This window comes from Notothenia coriiceps, unplaced genomic scaffold (genome assembly GCF_000735185.1).
Source record: "Notothenia coriiceps isolate Sejong01 unplaced genomic scaffold, NC01 NC01_scaffold00028422, whole genome shotgun sequence".
Lineage (NCBI taxonomy): Eukaryota > Metazoa > Chordata > Actinopteri > Perciformes > Nototheniidae > Notothenia > Notothenia coriiceps.
The window spans coordinates 165,044-173,412 of NW_011361123.1; the positions used below are offsets into that span (position 1 = coordinate 165,044).

The 8,369-nt window shown below is 39.3% G+C and overlaps 1 pseudogene; it reads left to right on the plus strand.

Moving 5' to 3' along the window:
* Positions 1-1,865: 1,865 nt before the first annotated feature.
* LOC104958152 (UDP-glucuronosyltransferase 2A2 pseudogene) lies at positions 1,866-7,031 on the plus strand (annotated as a pseudogene).
* The last annotated feature ends 1,338 nt before the right edge of the window (positions 7,032-8,369 follow it).

Sequence of the window (8,369 nt, forward strand, 5' to 3'; positions counted from 1 at the left end):
AGGAAGTCCTGAATGAGCCCTCCTACAGGTTGAACATGCAGAGACTCTCCAGGCTGCACAGAGATCAGCCAATGAAGCCGCTGGACACCGCCCTCTTCTGGATAGAGTTTGTCATGAGACACAAAGGTGCAGCTCACCTGAGAACAGAGTCCTACAGACTGCCCTGGTATTCCTACCACTCTGTAGATGTGATTTTGTTCCTGGCTGGAGCGGTGCTGCTCGTGATGTTCACTTTTGTGTTTTTCATCAGGTGTTTGTGCACTAAAATGTGTAGATCTAAAGTGAAACGTGAGTAAGCATTCAAGGGATACACACTGCCCACATTGATTAAGAATAATGTATCGTAAGTTGATTTTGGGATTAGTATTATAGACTAATATAAGATTTGTTTGTCAACCCATTTGTGGAACCTTTGACATTATGTTGTGTTATTTTAATTAGTTTGATCATATTTCATGAAGTCATTGTATAACTTATTAGAAGTTGAGAACTTTTTCAGAACTAACACTATGAATAAAATACTTGAAATGAATGTCAAATGAGATACATTTCACTGATCAAAGTCAGGTTATTTATGATCTAACCTCTGTCAAAGGTCTTTTTGCAGGAGTAACTATATGTAGCTATAAACATTAACATGCCAGTAAAAGAGATTCACAGGATTTGATTGTTCGGGTCTGATTTATCCTGGAGAAAATAACATGTGTATTTAGAGTAATTAATTTCCTCATGCTGGCTCTGTGTTGTGGGACCTTATTAAACTTCCAACCACCAGGCGGAGCATCTGTATTTGGACACTACTGATGTAGATGAACAATATATATATATTTATTTGATAGGGGAAGTGCACATTGATTGACATTTCTGTAAATGCGCCAGAGTTAGCCAACAGGCTATTTTTCGTCTGTAGTCCCTGGACAGATGTTAAAAGTCATCCTAAAAACAAAAATTCACTTCAAATAACAGGTAAATACAATCAGTAAAACAACATTCAACAGAGATGCTTATATTATGATAAAAGCATATATAAAAACATAAAAACATAAAAACTAAATAAAATACATATTCACAAAGCAGACAGATAGCAACAGGTCAAGGCACATGTACAAACAGAGCGTTGTAAAGTGCAGATTGTGTCAGTGTTGAAAGAGCTGACTTTCCACTAACCATGTTTTTAAGTTAGATTTAAATAAACTGCAGGTGTTTTGTTCTCTAATCTTTACTGGGATTGAGTTCAAGAGAAGAGAAGGACATTTCATTCAGCTTCAGGTGTTTCTGCTTTGTATCATGTGACAACACTTTTTCTAATGTGCTCCTGCCATGCTGAGCCATTGCCTTTGTTTCGGGGTAAGTACCTTTTGTGTAACATTAGAATATCAATGATGTGACAATGGTGAGCTGTGAAGAACCTGACAATGTGTTTGTTTATCTTCAAACTGGTTATTTATTGGAAGCACAAATCCCTCTCACAGTAATGGCCTCTCTGTGCCTTTTTGAAGGGCAAGTACTACACTTTGTCCTTCCTGTTTTTCATTATACTATGTTTAACTTCCTTGATTTATCATGTTTCGCAAGGGGTGGAGTCTCTACCTGAAGGCTGTGCACAGATCTATGTGGATACTATGGCTTTTATTACTCAAGGTGAAGTCATGTTAGGTCAAAGTGTTTTGTGTTATCCTTTGAACCTAAACTGAGTATTCAGCGTGAGCTCTATTCATGTTCATTAGTTTAACAGCTTGGTAACAATATCTTGTAGTTTGAGTGAATATCCCTTTAAGAGACGATCACTTAATGTGGTTTGGTTTAACAGAACTGTTGTTATGGGTGAGGCAAAGAAAATCAGGAAGTGTTTCTCAGTCTGACTAGTTTGAATACAGGCATGCACAGTCCTGCCTCAACAATATGAAGCAGCAGTTGAGCAAAGCCCGAAAGGTTTGATTGTAAGTTTGCTTTTTATACATTTGTCTTTCGCTTCTTGCTCAAAACAAATGAAAGGTAAACGTGTTAAGTTTTTTCCATGGCTTTTGAGAGATGAACTTCAAAATGATTACTCTTTCTTGTCCTTACATTTGAGGATTACACAAATCAGATGATGTATTTAATAATGAAATGTGCCAAAGTAGTTTGATATACTGTATAATGCATTCATGTTTATGATGATACAGTTCCTCATTTTACATCTAATTATTAGCATTCAACTGCACTAGTGAGGTGTCTGTATACATGCTTTTGCACAACATTTAAATTATACTGTATGGCTGCAAAGATCAAATCAAATGTTGTTTAGGTGCACACATATTTCAGCATGAAAAAAAAGATTATTTTTTAATTTTGTTGTATCTTATTGATATCCTGAGTTGTTACATTTAAGATCCCACTGCATCTTAAACGAATATGGGGCACTGCCTGTGTTAAAGGTACATGTATGGGAGAATGTGGCGCAGTGGACTAGTGCGTTTGTGTTCAGATCAGGGGGGCACAGGTTCAAACCCCACTGCAGTCAGCATGTCGGGGACACTGCACTCCAAATTGCTCCTGTGGGGATTGCCCACAGCATTGAGTATGCAAGTCGCTTTGGATAAACGCATCTAACATGTAATGTAATGTATGAAGTAGACAACATATGTATTAGATGAATATGAATAACACGGTAACATTTTCCTGTTGACTGCACCACAGCTCTGGATTATTGCACCATGATGACTAAGTTTCCCGGTAAGGGACAAGAGTCTGTGCAGCAACTATCATGTGGGCGGGACAGAATGAAGCAGGACGTGTTTTATAGCCACACTGGTTTGTCCTCAAACTGTGTGTTTGGATCCTATCTGTCAGCAGACTTTGTTTACATGAGTGCCTGAAAGGATCTTCACATTTAAAGATTGTTTGCAGTTTATGCGAGCAGAGTAAGTAACCTTTGTACATAGAGGGTTGGAGCAGTTGTTCCGTACTGAAAGGGAAATATTGTTTTTCTAGCTAATGTTATTGAATCAAGTCTATTGTTAAAAGAATAGACATCATAAGGAAAATAGGTGCATGAGATGTGTTGCACAGAGATGATATGGTGTAATTAGATGGACGCCGATTCATATCCATTCCTTTATGCAGACTGTTCACAGTTCTGCTCAGGGAGATGCACGTGAGGCTCTTGGCAGCGTACAGCACTCTAATTTCCTGAGAGAGGCTCCATGTGCCACATCCACGTGAGGGCTGTCATAAGGAATTTTTCCGACACAAAAGAAAGACCATGAACCTCATTGTAGCTCTCCATTGTGAGCATCCTTGTATATCATCTGTCTTTGTGCACACATTTCCTGGACAACTTGAGTAACCACTTCTGCTTTTCTTTCTGTACTACTTTCAGAGAGCACTGTTTGAGAAGATTTGAAGATGTTTTTGTCGTTGGCTTCCGTCATCTCTCTTTTGGCTGTCATTATTCCTGCTGCCCATTGTGGGAAAGTCCTGGTGTTTCCGCATGACGGCAGCCACTGGGTGAACATGAGGGTCCTTGTTGAGGAGCTGCACTCAAGAGGACACACTGTGACTGTCATCAGGCCTGCAGACAGCTGGTACATCAGTGATACGTCTCCACATTACAATACTGTCACAGTGGATATGGACGGTGGTGCGAATGAAGATTTTTTCCGCCTATTTGTCTCTGAAGTTATTAGAATTAAACGAAGCAAGGGATCTGCATGGACACGTTTTGCCTTAGACATGGAGTTAAAAGACAAGTTCTTTGAACTACACAAGAAAATCTGTGAAATGGTCATTCACCTATTTGAAAATAAAGACTTAATGAAGTCCATTCAAGACGCCAAGTACGATGTGGTTTTGACTGACCCTGCAAACGGAGGAGGAGTAATGCTGGCTCACTATCTCAGATTACCGCTAGTCTTTAATGCTCGATGGACTGTTCATGGTGAAGCCCATTTTGCAATCGCACCCTCCCCGCTTTCATACGTTCCCCTTCCACCGTCAGAATTATCAGATAAAATGACTTTCTTTGAGAGGGTCAAAAACATTGTCTTTTACACCATGAGGATGCATTTGTACAAACAGGTAGTTGGGCCGCATTATTCTGCATTGGCAAGCCGCTACTTTGGCCCCGATGTGGATTACTTCTCTCTATTTCAAGCTGCAGACATTTGGCTGATGAGAGTGGACTTTGTGTTTGAGTTCCCTCGTCCCACCATGCCTAATATTTTCTATATGGGAGGGTTCCAGTGCAAACCAGCAAAACCTCTCCCTGANCACCTGGAGGAGTTTGTGCAGAGTTCTGGAGAGCATGGGGTCATCATCATGTCTCTGGGGACTTTGATTGGAGAGCTTCCCCACGACCTCGCTGATGAGATCGCTGCGGCGTTTGCTAAATTACCCCAGAAAGTCATCTGGAGACATAAAGGTGACAGACCAGCGACTCTGGGCAACAACACTCTGCTAGTAGACTGGATGCCTCAGAATGACCTTTTAGGACATCCAAATATGAAACTATTTGTCAGTCATGGAGGAACCAATGGCATATATGAGGCCATATATCATGGCGTTCCTATTGTAGGCATTCCAATTGTGTTTGACCAAGCCGACAACCTCTCCAGACTGAGAGCGAAAGGCGTTGCAAAGTTTATGGATGTTTCCGAATTGGACAGCAACACATTTCAGGATGCCATCCAAGAAGTCCTGAATGAGCCCTCCTACAGGTTGAACATGCAGAGACTCTCCAGGCTGCACAGAGATCAGCCAATGAAGCCGCTGGACACCGCCCTCTTCTGGATAGAGTTTGTCATGAGACACAAAGGTGCAGCTCACCTGAGAACAGAGTCCTACAGACTGCCCTGGTATTCCTACCACTCTGTAGATGTGATTTTGTTCCTGGCTGGAGCGGTGCTGCTCGTGATGTTCACTTTTGTGTTTTTCATCAGGTGTTTGTGCACTAAAATGTGTAGATCTAAAGTGAAACGGGACTGAACATTCACAGGAAAGACATAGTGCGCATTTTGCGGAGAATAGATACATGTGAAAATAGAGACGTACAGACTGCCCTTGTTTTTTTTACCACTCTGTAAATGTGATGCTCTTTTTGAAAAAAAATTAAGGTAGCAAACATAATGACATCTGAACAAATCAAATAATGTTTTCCTAGCCATTTTTACTGTTATGTAACCATAACAAAAGAATAAGATTTCCAATTTGTTCTAATTCAAGAAAAGAAAAGCCAACAAACATTTATAAACCAGTGCTTTATAGAACTTTATTGTATCAGCAAAGAAGAACCCGTGCTGAATGTTGAGGGCTGTTTATTTTTAGATTTCACCAAAATGCTCCCATTATTGTTTAGAAACTCTGTGCTTTTGAAAAAACAAACGTGTCACAACATTAGGCATTTCATTATTTTGAAAAAAAAACTTTAACCTTTTAGGAGAAATGTTTTCAAACTATGTGGATACTGTTCATGAGTTTATCTTTTTTAATTAACTCACAATGCTCTGGTTTGCTGTCTCTAAGCACGACCAGGCTTTTCGTATTAAATCATTACAATATTCTGCAACATTACACTTAAGATTTTCCTTATGCTTGAATCTTTTATTTAAACAAGCCTCAATATGTTGTTACCTACACAATATTTGCTTTGATAGCTAAATCTTGCTTCATACCACATTGGGTTACATTCATTCCAGTGTTGATGAGGAATCTCTTTCATTTTAATAGGATTTTCTGTGTTGAGAATGATTTTTTAAAATTTCAAATGGAAGTTAAACAACATTTTGAAAATAAGTTATTTTGAATGGGTATTTTCTACTACAGGATTTATCCTAAACGTTTGGCTGGGGTTACATGTACACTATTAAAGACCCTACATTTGACTTTTGATATTGCTGAAAACACAATTGTGATGAATAAACGAATCAGTCCAATTCCTAATGTACCCTTCATTCCAATATCATTATCATTGCCATTACCGAAAGCTTTATCTTAACTTGATGTAAGAGAAACACTTGTTACTTGGTAATGAAGAGGAGATGTTTACTATAGCATTACACAAAGCATTCAGATGGGTTACAACATGTTTAAAGTCAATGTCATTATCAGTGTAAAGGACAGTACGCTAGCTAATCTTTACCTAACCATTACGGGGTGTAGATGTGGAGATGTCCTTGCCTTTATGTATCAAAGGACCAACTGGTTTTATGAGAAAGCTGTTAGCCGTCTTTGCCAAACAATAGCTGCACATTGATTGTGATTTCTGTATTTTGGACCTGGAACCACTTTGGTATATTTTCAATTGTGTTTAAATCTCAATGTCCTATTCTCGCTAAAGCTGTCCCTTAATAATTTAATGTTGAACTGCCTCTGGAGACTTTCGAAAGTGAAATCTACGTTACAAAAAAGAACATTTGCCAAATGACCTCTGAAAGCCACACAGGTAATAGGTCTCTCGACAAGAACATTAACCATCATCTCAGCAGTTTATTGCTCATGTAAGAAAGTAGTTTAGGAAAATACTTAAAGAGTCCCTGCCTCGATTTGTTGGTGATGAATATGACGCCCTGCTGTGTGGGGAGGGGAACGGATAAATACAACAACTTCCTCAAGGCCAAACAGGAAGTCTTGAATAAGCCCCTTCCACAGGATGAACATGCAGGGTCTCTCCCGATTTCCACGTTTAATTGGCTTAACTTGCACTTGGGCAATAACACAAATACCAGTCAGAGCTACAGTACTGCTGTATGTGTCGGTTAAGGCAGACATACACATCTCTAGGCGGTTGAGATCTGCCAATAACTCCATCAAACCACAGTCTCGTCCAGAGAAAGGCTTTCATAAGGCAGGAAGGTGTCGATGTATTTCTCTGTAGATTTCATGCTGTTTCTAGCACGTGTTACACTGGAAATGTTGCTCTTTTTTGTATATAGCGCTTGTTTAATTTGTGTAAGGCATGGAGTGTCTGGCAAGCAATATAAGCTTCGAGTTAAAAGGATACTCAAAATGTTACCATGCATTGGTTTGAATAAAAGATAATATTCTGTTCTGTTCCACAGTGTAGTAGTATTTGTGAAATGCACTTGTATTGTGGAAACTGACTGATATTATGACACCACTGTTTTTCTTAAATAAATAAATTCTTTTATTACAAAACAATAAAAAAACATATTGCAAATAGTGGTACACAATTTGGTTCTACATGCATACATTGGCTGGTTGCAGCTATGATACAGATCATCAAGTACATGTTTTTTAAATCTTTAGCTGTCAGACAGGAAGATCAGTTTAATCTGAATGATCTGTTTGGTAGGATATCACATGACGGGGTCTGACCACATAGTGAAGTGAAATGTCACCTTGAATTAACATTTTAATCTTTGGCCGACGCATATACAACTAATCCATATTAAATGCCTTGTGGATTCCATTTGGGTCGATTTAGATAATTTAAAAGGCACAAGAAAAGTAAAATAAAAAAGAGAGGCTTTTAGTCAATGTATAAAGTGATACGTAAGAGAGAAGCATTTCTCTTATCTGCTGGCTGTGAATTCAAGTCCAGTAACCACACAAAATGCACCAAAGTGAAATACCACTTTAAAGGAATAGTTTGACATTCTGTATTTACTTTTTGCTGAGAGTTAGATAAGAAGATCGATACTTCTCTGTTTGCCCGGTAAATATAAGGCTGGAGTCAGCAGCCAGCAGAAAGAAGGGTGAAAGACATCATTCACAATTTTATGGGAGGTTATGTCCTCGACTATATCTTACAGTTATTTCCCGGATTCTCCACTGTTTGGCTTTCAACTCCTCCAACACAAGTAATGGTCCGTAACATGAGTAACATAACCCCCCGATAACACAGTACATTGTTGCTTTGTCTGGCAAGCAATGTGTTACCTTAGGGCTGTGTAGGGCCCCCCTATAAGTTACTCAACTGGCCAAAGACTGTAGATGTATTATAAATGGACAAACATCTGTCGTCTCATCTAACTCAAAAAGAAAATAAGCACATTTCCCACAATATCAAAATATGCGTTTAGATATAGATTAAAACTAATACTGCAGTATGAGAGGAACAGTGGTAATGTGTCCGTTGATAATACATGTGTCCAGGTTGTATAGAGGGGAAATACCTTCAAACATCACTTATTGACAACAGCTGTGAAAAGTAAAGTCTGTTCAGGGTATTTACAAAGTGTCCATGCCAGCAGGGTGGGTGTGTTGGGCGGTGTCAGTCCTCTCAGGATGTCCTGGTCCGTAGAGAGCTCATCCTGAGCACCGTGAGCTCGGCTACATCTGCATCCTGCATCTCCTCCTCCTGGTGGCAGCTTTCTCTGACGACATACACTACGAGACCCGCACAGATGAAAATGAGGAGGATTATGCCT